Raw genomic sequence first — 6,213 nt, forward strand, 5'->3', positions numbered from 1 at the left:
TTTGTTTCTTTTCCTCAGGGCCAGCTTTCTCCCTCTGTTTCCAATGTTTATCCACTTTTCCCTTATACAATGGTCTCTGTCTCAATTATTCCCTGTGGTAAAGCATTCCATGCTCCAACAGCTCTGTGTAAACAAGTTTCTCCTCACTCTCTTGGTGACAATTTAAATTGATGACCTCTCATCACTTACCCCAAGTAAATGACAGTGGGGAGGTAAGGCTCAGCAAGCGGCCAGATTTCCCTGTGTTCTGCCACTGATAGCACTAAAAGCTGGAATATCCCAGACTATCACCATTCTCTTGGCATGATAGTGTCAAATCTTCAGCTTCATTATTTGGAGTAACCAGACCAACAATGATTCCCCTCCCCCCAACAATGGTTTCACTTATTCACCTGATGAAGGCCTTAGTCCAGTGCTGGTCTTTCAGTGAAAAATTTGACTTCAGCTTTCACTGTGATTCCTGCCAACACAAGTTGCCCACAAAGATGGTCATTGATGCACGTCTACATAGGCGCACTGGTCACGCGGATGAACAGAAAACCAATGGCGCCACGCCAGTTAAAAATGTTTGGAAAATAAACCACACATTTCAGCAGGGACTGAGCATAGGAATACGAATAGGTGTTCGTTCATTTATACATAAGCACTTTTGAGGCTGTAATTAATAAAAGTGCTTGCATATGATCATCAAGTGTCGAAAGCGCTAAAGATTTAGAGCCTCCCATTACACCCACCTGACTTGATAACGTTAAGTCTGGAAAGGTGTCTGACAGGAAATGGGTGAAGGGATTGCAGACCACTTGTATCTGTTTATTTACCAGCATAAATGGGCCAGAGGTGTGGCCTTGTTTATCTCGATATAAGTATCACACTCAGATTGGGAGAGAGTTCCAATCGCTGTCACTTCCAATGATGTCACAGAGTGGAAAGGTGCAACTGCACATGCAACACGTTGGCAGCAAATGCAGCCTGTACCTTTATGGTTTCTCTGTATCTGTAAGAGGATTTAAGCCTCTCCTGGTTTTGCAGGGCGGCACTTGCTGCAGCATCACAGAAACTCTCTCCACAACAGTGGTGAGCTCTTTCTTGCTGGTGGGAATCCCACCGGCTGCACATCCTTCATAAATAATCCACCAAAACTCAATCAGGGCCTTAGCGGAGTCATCAGGAGAGAACTTGGGTTGGAGTTTCTTCTGTTTGGCAGCTTACTAGCGGAGAGAACTTAGGCCCAGCAATTTTCAAAATGGTGTTGCTGAATAAATCGCTCGGCACATTTTTGTAAATTTAGGAAGTGAAAAATTACCAGAACTACAGAAGGAGTAGCAGCCATGGATGGGGAAAGGAAGATTATTAGCAGGAGGTGCTCCGAGGTTTTTGATGTGACCACAAATTAATTAATGGGATAGATTCAGCAGCTTTATGGCCACATCTCCCTGATACCAACTTTAGGTTTCCAATTTACTTTTTAAACTGAACTCAAATTCTCAAACTGTCATGGTAGGATTTGAAATCACATTGGCTGGATTACTATTCTAGTAACATAACTACTACAGTAACCGCTGAAGTGCTGGCTAGAAGGAATGGAATGCTGGTGGCTGAGAACAGGGAAGCTCCACAAGAGGATGGCACAGTCCGTGTTATTGAAATTGGCCGAAGAAGTGAGTGTAATCTCCACCTGACAATGAACTGACGCACAGAGCAGGCAGATGTTTAATAACTTCACAAGTTTGAACAAGGTAAGTGATAACAATATTCTCCATATAAATCATGTAAGAATGAGAGAGGCAACACTTTTTCCTCTTAACTGATATGTCAATCGAAGGAGTCCACTGCACACACCAGCAAAATAATGCAAGGAATTTGTCATGTTTTGCACCTGGAGATGTCGCAATTCAGGATAGATCTGCAACAAAAGGCATCAGGAGAAGGTTTTAAGGGCTTTGGCTGTGTCGAGACAGGCAGCTCGCATGTCTCAATAGATGTTCTGTGAGTCAGTTTTAACTCAACACAGCCCCACATCTTTGAAGTTGAACCTAGCTTTGCACACAAACACAAACAGGAGTACTTCTAAGCCTGTGCCCGTGCAGCATTAGTAGACTGAATGTGAGTGGTGAAGAGGATGCAAAAAGGCTTCAAGGTGATTTACACAAGTTGAGTGGGCAAATACATGTGTAACTGCGAAGTTATCCACTTCAGATAAGAATGGCAGAGTATTATTTGAATGGTGATAGATTGGGAAATGTTGACGTACTAAGGGACCTAGGTGTCTTTGTACACAGTCATTGAGAGCAAGCATGCAGGTACAGCAAACAGTTAGGACGGAAAATGGTATGTTAGCCTTCATTGCAAGAGGAATTGAGTACAGGAGCAAGAATGCCTTACTGCAGCTGTACAGGGCTTTGGTGAGACCACGCATGGAGCACTGTGTGCAGTTTTGGTCTCCTTATCTAAGAAAGGATATACTTGCCATGGAGGGAGCGCAGCGAAGGTTCACCAGACTGAATCCTGGGATGGCAAGATTGTCGTTTGAGGGGAGATTGGGTCGACTGGGACTGTTTTTTTTTGTTCATGGGATGTGGGCATCGCTGGCTGGGTCAGTATTCATTGGCCATCCCTGAGGCAATTGCTGTGGATCTGGAGTCACATGTAGGCCAGACCAGGTAAGGACAACAGATTTCCTTCCCGAAAGGATATTAATGAACCAGGTGGGTTTTTACGGCAATCGACAATGGCTTCATAGTCATCCTTAGACTTTTAATTCAGGATTTGTTTCATTGAATTCAAATTTCACCATCTGCCATGGCGGGATTCAAACCCTGGTCCCCAGAACATGACTCTGGGTCTCTGGATTGCTAGCCCAGCAACAATACCACTACGCCACTGCCTCCCTCACTGGAGTTTAGAAGAATGAGAGGGGGTCTCGTTGAAATGTATAGAGTTCTGACAGGGCTGGACAGACTAGATGGAAAGGTGATGTGACTGTGGTCAGTCAGACAAAATCAGTTGGCATTGTGGAAAGAAGTGGCAGCATTTCATGTTTCAAAAATATGTGGATAGTACAAATTGACTGACGATAAGGGTTAATAGTTGATTTATATGATGTTTTCCAGAATGTGTGAATAAAGTATAAAAGGTGAGATTTCTATCACTGAGATAGCAAGTAATTTTTCAAATGTAAGTCTTTATGAGAGAGTTGTGGATGTAGGGGGAATAGTCATGACAGAAGGATTTAAATTTTTTTCACAACTTAATTTTATTCAACGGACTTAACAATAAGATGGTTCCCCGCGGTTCCTCATGACACGTGTGTCAACCCCCCCTCAACAACCCCCCCCACACCACTCTCACCCCCATACCACCCTCACCCTACACCACCCACACCCCTACCCTCAACCCAACACCCCTACCCTCAACCCAACACCACCCTCACCCTATACCGCCCACACGCCACCATCCCCCACCACCCCTACTCTTCCCCGGCCTGGGATCTAATCATGCGTCTTGCCTCAGGACTTGCTGAAGAGGGGGGCTGGTCCATCTGGTGACCCCTGCCCCCAGCCAATGCCTCAGCCGGAGCCCACACGTGAGCTGGGCACCAACACTGTGAGCAACTCGGACACCAGCCCTCCGCCCGAGACTCAGGAGGTGCCAGAGCTTGGGTCAGAGGATGACAGTGACTTTCCATCACCACTGTCTCCAACACCATCCACCATCCCAGAGACACTCACCTCTGTTGGGCGCTTTAGTGAAGAGGCTCCTGGGACACTCTCTGGTGCTCACCACCCAGCTGCTCCGGTACAGCAGGTGGAGATGGGCGAGATTCTCCACTCCCGCGCCGGTTGGGAGAATCGCCTGGGCCGCCAAGATTTCCCGCAACGCCGGTCCGACGCCCTCCCGCGATTCTCCCAAGCGGCGTGAACGGCCCCGTCGCGTTTCGCGGGCCGCAGGCCGGAGAATCACCGGAGACACCCAAAATGGCGATTCTCCGGCACCCCCGCTATTCTCAGGCCCGGATGGGCTGAGCAGCCAGGCCAAAACGGTGGGTTCCCCCCGGCGCCGTCCACACCTGGTCGCTGCCGTCGGGAAAAGCGCGGGAAAGCTGGGGGGGGCGGCCTGCGGGTGGGGGAGGGGGGATCCTGCACCGGGGGATACCTCCAATGTGGGATGGCCCGCGATCGGTGCCCACCTCCTTCCTTCCACGGCCCTGCAAGATCCATCCGCCATCTTCTTGCGGGGCGGACTCGGAGAGGACGGCAACCACACATGCGCGGGTGATGGCAGTAATGCGGCGCCGGCCACGTCATGTATGCGGCGCCGCCTTTATTTCATAGAATTTACAGTGCAGAAGGAGGCCATTTGGCCCATTGAGTCTGCACCGGCTCTTGAAAAGAGCACCCTACCCAAGCCCATACCCCCACCCTATCCCCATAACCCAGTAACCCCACCCAACACTAAGGGCAATTTTGGACACTAAGGGCAATTTAGCATGGCCAATCCACCTAACCCGCACATCTTTGGACTGTGGGAGGAAACCGGAGCACCCGGAGGAAACCCACGCACACACGGGGAGAACGTGCAGACTCCGCACAGACAGCGACCCAAGCCGGGAATCGAACCTGGGACCCTGGAGCTGTGAAGCAATTGTGCTAACCACTATGCTACCGTGCTGCCCTTATGCGGCGACAAGGCCTGGCGCGTGTAGATGACGCGGCCCCGCTCCTAGCCCATTATCGGGCCCTGAATCGGTCGGGATAGGGGCCGTTTCGCGCCGGCGTGAACCTCGACGGCGTTCACGACGGCGTGGGCACTTCGGCGCGGGAATGGAGAATCCCGCCCAGGAACTCCAGAGGGGGCGGACGGTCGGAGGGCAGGCTGACCTGAGAAATTAGCTGCCATCCAGAAGGGTCTCGAGTTTCTGGAACAGACAGTCCCATCGATTGTGTAGATGCAGTCACACATCCAGGGACTGCATGAGGGGTTGTCAACGAGCATCCAGCACCTGCAGGTGCAGGTGGAGGAGTCCAACCGCATGCAGGAGCAGGAGGTGGTGTTGACAATGCGTGCCACCCAGGCCAATAGCGCACGGGTGGCGTCCGCTGTGGAGGCATTGGGGGCAACAGTTTCGGCTGTGGATCAGCATGTCCAAAGCCTAGGGCAGTCTGTGCAGGCACTGCCAAGGCCCGGACAGGGTTGCCGCCTCACAGGCGACCATGTCCGAGAGCCACCTGGAAATCGCAACGGCGCTCCTGAGCATAGCCCAGTCACAGCAGGCCATGGCTGGGAATATCGGCAGCATTGCCCAGGCACTGGCTGACATGGCACAGACACAGAGGGAAGTGGCCCAGTCCCAGAGGAAGATGGCACTATCACTGGCTGATGTGACACAAACCCAGAAGGTGGTGGCACAGTCAATGGCTGATGTGGCACAGTCCCAGATGGAGATGGACCATTCCCTGTGCTCCATGGCCGTGAGCATGCGGACCCTGGTCGAGACTGGCAGCACCAGGTGACAGGGGAGCCTCAGGGCACCCCCATGCAATGGAGTAACCCAGGGGCCATCGGGCACCCTGAGGAAGGAGGAAATGTTGGGGCCTGTGCCGGTGACTCCCACAGGGCAGAACAAGGCGGCACCATGCCGGAACACCGCAACACCTCGGTCTCCCCCCACCCCTCCTGTCCCTGGTGCATCTGGTGGGCTGCGGGCAGAACAGGGCGGCACCATGCCGAGCAGCCCATCCAGGTCCAGTCGCCCCAGAAGACACCCGCCAGCGGGGACCCAGGTCACAGGACAGCAATCACAGCAGGCCACCTCCGCTCCTGCTGTAGTGTGGGGAACCACCTAGGCATCACATTGAGGCCCGTAAGGCTAGAAGGTGAGACAGCAGTTAAGGCCCAGGTGCAGGGCACAATTTAGTTATAGGGGCTACGGCACAAATCTGTAAATATTTGTTCACATTAGATACCTGTTACCACGATTACAACCTGTCTGGGTGCTATGTCCGATGGGTGTGAGGAGTGGGATGGCCGAGGCGGTGGGTGTCCCGATTGCCCCCATCATCACCATCCAAGGGATTCAATGGTACCGTGTGATGGAATGGCCAGCTCGCATGCAGGGATCACCCAGGTGGACAGAGGAAGGTGCTACCATGGGTAGGAGTTAGACATTGCCAAATGATGTGGAGCACCGGAACCCATTGTTGAGCGGGTTGTCAT

The sequence above is a fragment of the Scyliorhinus torazame genome, chromosome 3 (assembly GCF_047496885.1).
Source record: "Scyliorhinus torazame isolate Kashiwa2021f chromosome 3, sScyTor2.1, whole genome shotgun sequence".
NCBI lineage: Eukaryota > Metazoa > Chordata > Chondrichthyes > Carcharhiniformes > Scyliorhinidae > Scyliorhinus > Scyliorhinus torazame.